Here is a 13,039-nt window from a genome sequence, read left to right as displayed (position 1 = left end):
CTGCAATTTTCAGAGTTTTTTTCAGCTATCTGCTGTCCTGATGACTCAAAAATCATGTGATTGACACTCCACCAGCCCCCACCACTGTGTGCACTTTTATTTAATTGGCCAAAAATCTGCCCCAAGTACACTAACCTGTTTTTTTTTTCACTTTAAACTGAACGTTACTGCAGCATTGCACAATCACACTTTTTTCCTTCATGTCCTTTTCCGTGTGCAGACTAACGACATCTGTGATCAAAATAAGACATTTTTCCTTGTTTAGGAGCAGCTCCACGCCCGACAGCCACAGCTTTTACATGCTGCTGTGAAACTCTGTTCGAGTTCTGTTTTACAATCAAAGCTTTTACTGTTGGAACATCTGTGAGAGATGTGGCGCTGCACTACTGAAAGCCCTCATAAAAACTCTCACGTCACAGATATGTGTGTGTGTGTGTGTGTCTTACAGTGGCTGTGAGAGACATATTTAACCCCTTTACACCCAGCGTTTACCAAAACAGATCACCTGAACAGGTACGAAGCCACTGTGTGCAGGTACAAGTCATGTGATGTGAGGTTGCGGGACTGTTTAAATCACACAGGGTCACTCTGGCCTCACAGCACTGTATTTACAGAAGTGCCACAGGATGCTAACAGGGAGCAGCTATCAGTCAATCAGGCTCGTTTGGACTCGGTGAGGAAGAGGAGGAGGAGGAGAAGTGTGTCGCTGCTCTGGTAGGCATGTGTGTGTTTGAATCAGGGTGCATGTAACCTCATTTTGCCCTCTCAGCACTGGTTTTTGATCCTGTGTAATCTTCTGTGAGACATTAGCTCAGTCCCATCAAGAGCCCAGCAGGCTGGACTAATAGCTCCCAGCTAACTATCCATCTCTCATTTATGGCAGGCAGTTTCAGCCACCCTTCCAGCTACATCTTTATCTCAACAAGTCATTACGACCGTGTTATCAACGCGGTCATTAAATGGCCCTGGACAAATGACCCATTGGTCCAGACGGAGCGCTTGGCTGCGAAATACCAGCAGAACATCCACCCTTAAAAAACACGAAACTCCATTTATTAGATTTCTAGTAAATCTATTACATCCCATCAGAGATGTGGCATCTGGTTACTCCACCTCTGACGGGATCACCAGCTAACATACACCATGTGCTGGCCTGGCTCTAGGTGTATCCAGGGTAAAATCCTTACCAAGTCAAACATGCCGACCAGAGAACGGGCAGACAAGCTGCTGTTGCAACTCCGCTAGCAAAAGAACAAAAGAAGAAGAAGAACAAGAAGGAGATACGGCTGTTCTCCATTGTCACGGCAGGCAAATTACAACTGGACACAACACAGACTCTGTGAGGTCACGCCAGGTTCAGGGCAAAAGGGAAAGTGTGCTTTTAGAGAAGTTATGTGTTTTTGTCTTTAAAGGTTATCTCGCCTCCATCGATTTCAAACACCATGACTCAGTTTGCAGGCAGGCGGACACGGGAGCACCTCAGCGCCTTCTAACCCTTATTTCAAAACCATCAAATTATCAGCGCTCTGCAGAGGCGTGTTTATATGATTTAACTGCTCATACAGTAAATCAGCTTGAGGACAAATATGAAGACAAGGCCGAGAAACTTTGGCTGAAGCTCAGGACGTCAGCCTGCATGCGCTGACATGTGCTCCTTCACTCTCCTCCCATACAAACGCTCGGAGCGAAACCTGTCAGATCACACACTTCACACACTCACACTTTTATCTCTTTTCTAAAACGTGTCATTTATTCTCTGTGTTAAACCTCAGACATCCTCCCGAGGAGAGATGCTGCCCTCGGAGAAAACCTACATGTGCTTTAAAACTAAAGCAAAAACTGAACTTTTCTCACATGTGAGCTTCATGTAGTTTTCAGCTCCTCTGTCCTGTTTAAAGCTCCTCCTGGCTACTGTTTTGTGACACTGAGGTGCTAAATAGTGGTATTATTCTTCACAATAAACAGCAAGCAGAGTGGAAACCTTACCTGACGTCCAGTTAGACGTCTTTTCCAGGAATTCCTCTTTCTCCTCTCCCGTCACGCTTCGGGAACTTTAAAAGAAATCCTTTGCTCGCGCGGCAACAGCCGCCGTCCTCCCATCACAGTTTGGTGCAAAGTTCATGAGAAAAAGAAGACGAGTGTACAAACATGCAGAGTTACAGGAGTGAGTCTCAGCCTGAGCGCCTTCAGAGGATCTGCACCAGACACACACCTCAGCACTCCCTCAGGATCTCATCTCCACCCACTTCTTGCACTGTCCCTCCTCTCTGTCAGTGCAACACACACACACACACACCATGTGCCCAGATCGTGGGCTGCCCCCCCTTTCTTTGCCTGTGGGTTCAGGCCTTTGGGCCTCAGCCAGCACTGAGCCTCTGTGGTGAGTGCATATGTGTGTGTTTCTGATCCTGTACGTCCAGTCTCTTCATTTTTAACATTTCTCTTATTGCAAATATGATTTTTCCTGAAGGGCAAAAACAAATCTGAGGACAGAGCTCACAGACCTTCAGCCAAACCCAGAGTTCAGTAAAACATTTCGATAACACTTTCTGTTTAATCCACAGATCTGAGATGCTGATCACGTGACCTCAGTGACCTGCTGAGGAGGTTTGGATGTAAAAGCTCATTAATGTACTCTGGTGATTGTCCACGCAGAGGTCTGAAAGTCAATAGCAGAATCTTAAAGTGGACTTGATGGGTTGATGGGCAGCAAGTGTGAATGTGAGCACTCGGAACAACCTGGGAGGTTGGTAAAGACAACACAATGATTAACTATAATCCAGATGTGATGAAATAAAAGCACCAATAATAATCTCCACCTCAGAGCCTGACACAGAGGAACTCAGCTTGGTAAAAAGTGATGAAACAAGAGTGAACCAGAGATTTAATGTGAGCAGAGTCAAAGAGTCCTTTGTTGCCTAAACCATCATTGTTTGTGATAAATAACAGTAATATAGTTCAAGCTGCACAGCAATACATGGGTAATGATCCAATAATTTGTTTGATTTTTACAAAATGAGAACATTTTACAGGTGCTTTTTCCTTCAGTGGAACAATGGAGCTTCAGGAGGTGCAGGGGAATCAAACGGCCCCTGGCTTTGTCCAGATGTTGCAGAGAGCATCCCTCATGACTGAGGACCCTCACCTGTGTGGTAACCTCTGGGTTTTTCAGCAGGACAACGCTACAGTACACAATGCCCGCAGGGCAAAAGACTTCTTCCATGACAATAATATCACTCTTTTGGACCATCCTGCTTGTTCCCCTGACTAAATCCAATTGAGAACATTTGGGGATGCATGGCAAGGGACGTTTACAAAAATGGACAATAGTTCCAAACAGTAGATGCCCATTTAGAGAAATGTTCCCACTCACCTCGTGAAAATGCTTGCATCAACAACTTTGTGAAGTGATCAACAGTAACGGTGGAGCTACTCATTACTGAGTTCATGTTTGGAGCTTTGATTTCTGTTTTGGGGGGTTTACAGGGTTTTTTTTGGCAGTGTGGTCCTAAACTTTTGATCAGCTGTAAAATCTATTGTAGTTTAAGTGTTGTTTTCATTAAACTACATGCTCAAAACAATGTTCTGTGTCACTCCCATTTCTTCTTGTTGCATAGTGAAGCTCTACTTTGAACCTTGTTAAGATCCAACCATGCAAATTGTGTTTTTTGCCATTTTTCAAGTGGTCTTAAACTTTCGATCGAAACTGTATAAGCAGGATTACATATTTTACTTTAGTAAAATATTTTTGCAAAACACAAAATGATGTTTAAACTGTTGTGCAGCTCCACTCCTTCCACATGATAAAGCTGTAATGCGACACAGGGCTGCACGTGAGCCTGACAATCATAACCAAATATTCTGATTTCCTGATGAATAGTTAGCTGCTCAGCAAATTTCACTGAATTATGACAGATTTATACTACAGCTGTTATTAGTTGTCTGATTACTGTAAGCAGAAGTCCTCTGCATCCCTCTTGTTGCACTGTAAAGTACATAGACTGCAATTGTGTAAATAGGCTTTTAGAATGTTTATAATACCTAATTATTTTCTTTTTCGTGGCTCAGCATTTAATTTAGTTTTACCACCGATTCCTTCTCGTTACTACAAAACTAACAAAGTTGACTGTGACTCTGTTACCTTGCTGATAGTGGTGGGTGAGACTAACAGTTGAGTCATTGTGGTCTTCAGTTGGAGCAGAGAATCGGCGGGCTTTGTGTTACTGCTGTGCAAACACTACAAATAATCTGAGTGCATACAGATCCAAACGTCTGGCCCCGGGCCATTAATGGCTGGAAATGAAACAGAGAACAATCAGGGCTGTGGGGGTGGTGTCTGCTCTGTGCTACATGAGTGAATAAAGACGTATTAAGTCTCTCCTGTCATATAAACTCTGAAAAATGGAAAAGGGCTTACCGTGGCCTGTGAGGGACACAAATCACACTTATCTGTCAGCACAGGTCGACTCCAGTACAACTTATTACAGAGAGGTATAATACAGTAGTGATAACACTATCAGCAATAATGATCCTCTGTAGTTTTCTTTTTGAAGTCAAAATAGCTGGAAGTAGAAGTCACAAAGAGGGATCATTGTGTGAGCCAAATGAACCTGTGCTTTATGCAGTTTGTTTGCTATAATTCGTCTCTCCGAAGGAAAAGATGCGACTGTGACAGAAATCATTTCAGGTAAGCAGAACAAACAGCTACCATATGGCAGATTGCATGGGCTCCACGACCCTTAAGCAGAAGAGAATGGGTGGATGGAGAGCAAACAGAAGTACTGAGCCATTCTGAGACCAGAATACAACATTGCTGCATGCTTTGACGCCTGAGCGCCCGGCGTGTACAGCTACAATGATGAGAAAGTTGATGTGACAACGCCATCTACACAGGCGGTGTAGCTAAGCTAGCTGGCTCTTTGTTAAATGCAAAATCAAATTTAAAATCCTTCTCTTCACATTCAAGCTCTTATAATAATCCCATCTTGACCATGACCTCATAATCACTGTATCACCCCAACAGAGCGCTTCACTCTCAGCCTGCTGGTTTAGATCCAATTTATTGTTGTGTTCTCTTTATTAATGTCCCACATAGTAAAATTGGTATGGCCCAGATCTGGCCCACACAATGTGCTTACACATGGCCCACATACTGCAAAGAATGATGGCCCTTTGGTGGCCCAGATCTGGTTTGCCAAATGTGGCCCACACATGGGCCAGCACAAGGCCAGTTGCAGACACACTGGTGGTCCTGTGCGGATTACCTCTGGCCACATTCACCCAGTCACACGCTTTCTCTTAACTGAGTGCTTCCTAACTACATTCACACACACGACATGCAGACTGGAGAAGCCAGGGATCGAACCACTAACCTTCCAATAAGTAGGTGACTTGCTCTACCGCCTGAGCTACAGCCACCCACTGGCAAAGATAAACCCTCACTAGGTTTTGGAAAAAGTGTACACTCACAAACCTGTCAAACATGCATTTGAAACGTTGGCTACCATAGCAGTATAGTATTGCAACATGGCATTTGGGTCTTCTAACTAAAATAGTTAAATAGGAGCATAAATAGTGCATCATTGCCAGACCTGGCCCACATCTGGTTGACATACACCCTGCCATGACACCGGTCAGTCAGAAGTGCCAGCTTGATGCCGGATCCAGGCCAGAGCTGATTTCTATGTGCCTGGGCCACATAAACCAAACCATAATCGGGCCAGATATGGCATGCCATCGCATAGACAGTGGCATCATTGCCAGACCTGGCCCACATCTGGTTGACATACACTGTGCCATGACCCCAGTCAGTCGGAAGTGCCAGCTTGATGCCAGGCCTGTTTTCTATGAGCCTGGGCCACATAAACCAAACCACAATCAAGCCAGATATGGCATGCCACCACATAGACAGTGCCATCTATGCCAGGCCTGACTCATATCTGGATGACATAGGTCTTATCGTGCCAGAAGTCAGCCAGCAGTGCCGGCTTGATACCAGATCCGGGCCAGGCCAGCTTGCTATGTGGGGTAGGTCTTTACAATATGCTGATGTTGCTGAAAAACTAGTTCATGCATTTATTACTTCCAGGCTGGACTACTGCAATTCATTATTATCAGGATGTCCAAAAAACTCACTGAAAAGCCTTCAGTTAATCCAAAATGCTGCAGCAAGAGTACTGACAGGGACTAGAAAGAGAGAGCATATTTCTCCTGTTTTGGCTTCCCTTCATTGGCTTCCTGTTAAATCCAGAATTGAATTCAAAATCCTGCTCCTCACATACAAGGTCTTAAATAATCAGGCCCCATCTTATCTTAATGACCTTGTAGTACCATATCACCCTATTAGAGCACTTCGCTCTCGCTCTGCAGGCCTACTTGTTGTTCCTAGAGTATTTAAAAGTAGAATGGGAGGGAGATCCTTCAGTTTTCAGGCCCCTCTTCTGTGGAACCAGCTTCCAGTTTGGATTCGGGAGACAGACACTATCTCTACTTTCAAGATTAGGCTTAAAACTTCCCTTTTTGCTAAAGCATTTAGTTAGGGCTGGACCAGGTGACCCTGAATCCTCTCTTAGTTATGCTGCAATAGACATAGGCTGCTGGGGGATTCCCATGATGCATTGAGTTTTTCCTTTCCAGTCACCTTTCTCACTCAGTATGTGTTAATAGACCTCTCTGCATTGAATCATATCTGTTATTAATCTCTATCTCTCTTCCACAGCATGTCTTTATCCTGTTTTCCTTCTCTCACCCCAACCAGTGGCAGCAGATGGCCCCGTCCCTCCCTGAGCCTGGTTCTGCCGGAGGTTTCTTCCTGTTAAAAGGGAGTTTTTTCCTTCCTACTGTCGCCAAAGTGATTGCTCATAGGGGGTCATATGATTGTTGGGTTTTTCTCTGTATCTACTGTACAATATAAAGCGCCATGAGGTGACTTTTGTTGTGATTTGGCGCTATATAAATAAAACAAATTTTAACTGAAGTCTGTGTTCCAGTCTGTGCTGTGCCGGTTCTATGCTGATATTAGTGATTAATAGACTAAATTGTTTGGGCTACTTTAAGTTAGTGTTGCTCACTATTGGTGCGCATATACATGTATATGTATATATAGAGCTTTGTACTACTGTCCTCGCTTTAGTGCTGCATCAGAAGGTGAGCAGAAGTTTCCCCGGGGCCATGTCCAGGATTTTCAGGCCAAGGTTGGACAGACTGACGAAACACAGAAGTGATGAGGTAACAGAGGATAAAGTTGGAGAAAAAGAAAAAAGAGCATCAAAGGTGAGATAGAGAAATGAAAAAAAAAGATGGCAGCAGGGGGAGGAAGGTAAACAATGTGTGGAACAAATGCCAATGAGGAAAGAGTGACAGTGAGAAATGCGAGCAGGGAGTTAGAAAGCAAAGAGAGAATGGAAAACAGGTCAAAGAGGGGAGAAAGGGCTGGTGACGGAGGGACAAAATGAATGAGATCGAAAATGTGAACTACGAAGAGGTGAAGGTGGAGATGGAGGGGGCGGCGAGGGGGAGGAAAGGCAAGGAAGACAGATGAACAGAGGAGAAAAGGAGGGAGGAGGTCTGAGCTAGAAATAAACACCAACAGAAGGTGGGCAGGAAGCCACTGGCAGCAGGTGAAGCTGGACAGAGGGCAGGAGAGCCTGGAGGAAATGAAAGCTCAGATCCACCTTATGCATCCCGCTGCCATCTCACGCTGTTCAGTCCACCACTTTAACGTTTACATATTCATCCCGACACAAGTATCAGTATCATAGCCTCATCACTCGTGGCCACATTTAAGACACCATCTCCAGTTCTGTTTGGTGCACTGATGGAAAACCCACTCGGCCTTTACAACAGCCCATCCCTGAGCCTGCCCTGTAACAGTGTAGCGCGGGCGTCTGCTGTGGCTCGCTGCACATCTCTTTGAAGCTGGTCACTGGTACCTGTTGCCTTGGTAACATCTAATGTATTTCCTACCGTATGTCATCAACAGCATCCTGGCAGTTTAGAGGAGTTTATCTCAGGTCCCACCAATGTTCCCTCTAAGCTGCGCACATGCGCAATTGCGCACTGCTGGCGCGGTCTCTGTGCACAGAAAATCTGCGTTGCGGACAAAAAAAAAACTTGAATTGAAATTAAAATTAATACGTTAACAATTCTGTTTTGCAGTGTTAGTCAGTAAGTGACTGGCTGCTCCCGTATGGGATTAGAACGATGACACCTTATCCAATAGTCCAGCCAATAATGCGATTCACATCCGTATATACGCAGCTAATCAACGTCGTTGAAAGGCTATGACAGCGTCCGTATGTGCCGACACCAGTGTTTTAGCTAGCAAAGCGGCGTGGCTGATGTGGAGTGAAGCCACGTTAATGACAACATGTACAACCACTGGAGATGTGAGCAGGACAGACGGAACAATTGATGGAAAAAGTGTGGACTTTATACCAGTTTTTAAATTGTGATGATAGGCCACGGAAAACCAGAGTTATGATAAAAATATATGCAATGTTTGGTTTTATTCCTGAATGCTATCGTTGTTTATATTTACTGCGGGAAGAAACGGTAAAAACGGCCTTTTATAAGGAAAACGCTCAAAAGCATAGTGATGGGTCGTTCGCGAACGAAATGGCTCTTAGAGCCGGATCTTTATTGGGAGCTGTGAGGGTTTTTTTTCCCTTTCTCTCACCCTCTCTCTCGCCCTTTTTTCCGCTAAACTCCGCGCGTGGCCTGTACTTTTCGCTGGGCAGAGGGGGGAGGGGCGTTAGTTACACTCGCAGTAGCACAGGAACAGAGCCAGAGAGAAAGAGAGCCAGGGGCAACAACGTCACATTAGAAAGGTATAGTAATCATCCACTAGTTTCAGTTGCAGATGATAAAGGATTCAGAAATCATGCAGGCCCATATGACAGAGAATGTGCATCTTCTTTTTGTTTCAATATTTTAATTTATATTTAATTGTGTTGTGGTTTGCAGTGTTTTGTGTTGTTTCACGTTAAATTTGTTTAAAAGGAAAAAGCTGAAAATTTAAATAGTTAAAAGTTTAAAATGTAAATAGTTGTTTTTTGTATTATATGATTTATTTATTACATTTTATGTGGAGTGAATAAATAAAGTATATTTATGGTGGCCCTTAGAGACAAAGCACGTACAAACTCCAAAACGTGTAAAAACTCCAAAACACGTAAAAACTCAGAAGCACGTACAAACTCCAAAATACGTAAAAACTCAGAAGCACGTACAAACTCCAAAACACGTAAAAACTCAGAAGCACGTACAAACTCCAAAACACGTACAAACTCAGAATCACGTACAAAAGACAACAGAAGTGCTCCAGGATGCCAGGGCGCAGTGTTGAGCTTTTGTTACCTAGTGGCTACACAAGCCAGGAAGTATCAACAACCGGATTTGGTGTGTGGTAGTAACAGGTAAATGAACTTTTTTTTTTTTTAATTATTTGAATAAATATGAGTGCTTGTCTATAAATACACAAACAATACACACATGCTTTCAATTGTGTAATTTAAGTGATCTGGGTAGCTCTGTTTTGGAAGTTCAGTAAACGCTAGAAATGTGTTTCGGAGTTTGTACGTGCTTTTTGGAGTTTGTATATGCTTTAGAGTTTGTACGTGCTTTGTCTCTAGGGGCTATATATAAACATATATAAATAAAACCACTTTTTTTTACATTAGTAATTCCTTTTCTGCATAATTTTATATTATTGTTAATGATTAAATAATTAAAGCAACAAAACAACCTGAAGAACCGGTTCGGAGCCGAAAGAGCCGGTTCTTTTTAGTGAGCCGAGCCGAAAGAGCCGGATCTGTAAAAAGAGCCGGAAATCCCATCACTACAAAAGCACTCTCTGCCTGTGAGCAACACCAAAAAAAAACCCACCCTTTCCTATTGGTCGAAAAATGTACCATGTCAAGCAATCAAAAAATGATATGGCAACATGGAGTGACGGTGGTGTTTTGAAATGTGAGCGATTTGCAATGTTTAGCGCGAATCTTGTGTAGTTAGTGTGTAGTGTAGTCAGTAGTTTTGTTGTGTGTGTCAGAACAATGAGGCAACTTCTGAATGTTACAAGTGTTACAGGAGTGATACGTTGTCAGGCCTGCAGGTATCAGGCTGTTCTCACAGTGAACAGAAATTATTTTTGGAGTGGCACAAATAATTTGTGTGGCATCAGATTTGATGCAGAACAACTGATTGTTCTGTAAATAGTTTGAAATGTTTATTTAAAAAAACGCCTTGGTTGCATTTTTAGGTAAACAGCTGCAAAAAAAACCCCTTTGTTGTTTGCATAACTCAGTTACTTTTTTGAAGAAGTAACTATAATCATTATATACTGTATTTTGCAGACAGTTACAGGACTTTCTCCCAGACCACAGACTCATTCTCATAATGCAAGTCAGAGCTTTATATATACATATATACACACACACACACACATATATATATACACATATATATACACACACATACGTATATATACACACATATATACACACATACGTATATATATATACACACATATACATACATACATATATACATACATACATATACATACACATATATATATATATACACATACACATATATATATATACATACACATATATACATATATACATATATATACATATATACATGCATATATATACACACACACACACACATATATATATATATATATTAGGGGTGCAACGATACAACAAAATTCACGGTTCGGTTCGGTTCGATACTTTGGTGTCACGGTTCGATATTTTTTCGATACAAAAAAAATGTTCATGCCTTTTTATTAATTTGTCATTTATTAAATTTTCACGGCACATTCTGCACCACATCTCTGTGCGTTCATCATTTGTTTGAAGCCAGCTCACCTCCTGCAACCACTTTTCCGAGAATACGTGCTTCTTTTGTGGTTCGGACTCCTTCTGACATTTCTTTGGAGGTGGAGGAACATCACAGTAATTGCTTAAAGGAGCTTCTTCGACATCTTTAAGAGTTCTAAACAAATGTCTGTCCTCTTCCTTAAAATCTTATGTACGCAAACACGCGTTGCAACTTCTTATCTTGTGCGGGTTTTTATTTTGACAGCGAATGCGCACCTGCGGACCACTTATGTGCAGCCCTGGTTATTTAGCTCGTCATATTGCAGCCACAGAAATTCTTTTGTCCATGAAACCATAAAGCTGCACTTTCTTTTTGCCTTATAGTCTGATTTGTCATAACCTTTCCGTTTTGTCACTTCTTCACCCTGACCTGTCTTATTTGGCTCAGCAGAACTAAAATATATATCCTGCTGCTTTTACACACGCACTAACATAACGCTCAGCGATTCTCTGCGCGATCAACCTCTCACATGTTTAAGCTGCAGGAGATTTCACTTGTCATGTTTGCATAGTAAGCTAACGATTGATAAGACGATGTCAGAGGAATTGGTGCGCAAATTATCATCACTCACCAATCAGTACTGTCGCTTTCTATACACAGTTCACGCGATTGCAAAGTGAAAGCAAAAAACAAGCGCAAATTCAAACGCGATTTCAGTATGTCACATATTGACAGTGGCCGATGCCAATGACATAATTACCCAGCTACATTTCCGAAAGAATGCAAAAGCATTGACATATATTTTTCCTTCCTACGATAGGCCGACGGGCAGGGCAGAGATAGATTTTGGTAGCCCGACTGGAAAAAAGCCCCAGGACGTCGGGCTAGCGATTTTGCGAGCCCTGTATCTGATTGAGGAATCACTCATCTTTGGAAAAGAGAGTTTATTATGGAGAAATGTCTCTTTCCAAAATAAAAGCTATACTATACGCTTCTTCTGGGCTATATTCTCAGCAGCATATTAAACATATCAGGTCCCCATAAGGAGAATCATGTGCTAACGGCTGTCTAAATGACTCGGGTAAAGTTTGTAGCATGCGTGCTTGTTTTTGTCTGCTTCCACTTGTCTTTGCACTAGGATTATGTCGGAGTAAATGTGCAGTCATATTGGTTGTGTTCCCACTAGTGCTGTCAGCGTTAATCTGAAATGACGTTAAGGTCACAACACGGCAAATCTCCGTTAACGAGCTACCGCGGATCGCCTCATGAGTGGGGCTGGAAGACGTCAACACATTAACGAGCTAACTGCGCTAACACACTAGTTCCCACCAATTGAGCATTGCTGGCACATCCAACATACTGTTTTACTTTTGTCCATGACGTGCTTACCTTCAGGGTCATACGTCACATGAAAACCAAAATAGTTCCAAACGCCAGATCTGAATGAGGGTGGGGGAGGTTCAATTTGCCATGTTGCAACGAGCTTAACTTCTGTCTAGCTAGCTAGCTTGTGAATCTGTGTTCGACTACTCCGCCTAGGCTGCACTGTCGAGCGCAGATCCACTGAGCGCTCAACACAGACAGCATCGTCAGAAGGAAAGTTGATAAAATAAATTAAAAATGTTGTATCGTTCGATACATATGCATACCGAACCGAAAGCACTGTATCGAACGGTTCGATATCGATACGAGTATCGTTGCACCCCTAATATATATATATATATATATATATATATATTTATACACACACACATATATATATATATATATATATATATATATACACATACAAAAAAGTAACTGAGTAGAAGATATCCATCTTCTACATTTGAGGAAATCCCCAGCACTCATGTCTTGGATGCATCATCTGCAGGCTTCTCCTTGGAAAAAAACATATCTCCACTGATTCACATCTGTTGCTTCTCGAATGACAGCAATTTTGTTTGCAACAAAAGTATTAAATCTTCTGGTTTCATTGGAGATGTATTTCAGTACTGTTGTACTATCAGACCAAAAAACTGATTTTTCCAACCTTACCTGCAGCTCTTTTTGCAGAAGCATATTCACTCGAACTGCAAGAACTGCAGCTGTCAATTCCAACCTGGGAATTGTAGTTTGCTTGAGAGGAGCAACTCTAGCCTTCCCCAGCATAAAAGCAACATGCGTGATGTTATTCTTTTCCAACTTTAAATATGACACGGTTCCATAA

The 13,039-nt window shown here is 42.5% G+C and overlaps 1 protein-coding gene across 1 annotated transcript in view; it reads right to left on the bottom strand.

Moving 5' to 3' along the window:
- The window catches only part of fat2 (FAT atypical cadherin 2), a 98,010-nt gene extending 95,790 nt beyond the window's left edge, over positions 1 to 2,220 (bottom strand). Inside the window, exon 1 of the mRNA XM_087847260.1 lies at positions 1,987 to 2,220. The gene's annotated coding sequence lies outside the window, so the exon portion shown is untranslated. The remainder of the gene's footprint in view (positions 1 to 1,986) is intronic.
- Between the last annotated feature and the right edge of the window lie 10,819 nt (positions 2,221 to 13,039).

Source organism: Neolamprologus brichardi, chromosome 2 (genome assembly GCF_056152115.1).
Source record: "Neolamprologus brichardi isolate AB-2024 chromosome 2, ASM5615211v1, whole genome shotgun sequence".
Lineage (NCBI taxonomy): Eukaryota > Metazoa > Chordata > Actinopteri > Cichliformes > Cichlidae > Neolamprologus > Neolamprologus brichardi.
Note: the sequence above shows the minus strand (reverse complement) of the source record. Positions and strands in the feature narration are given on the sequence as shown.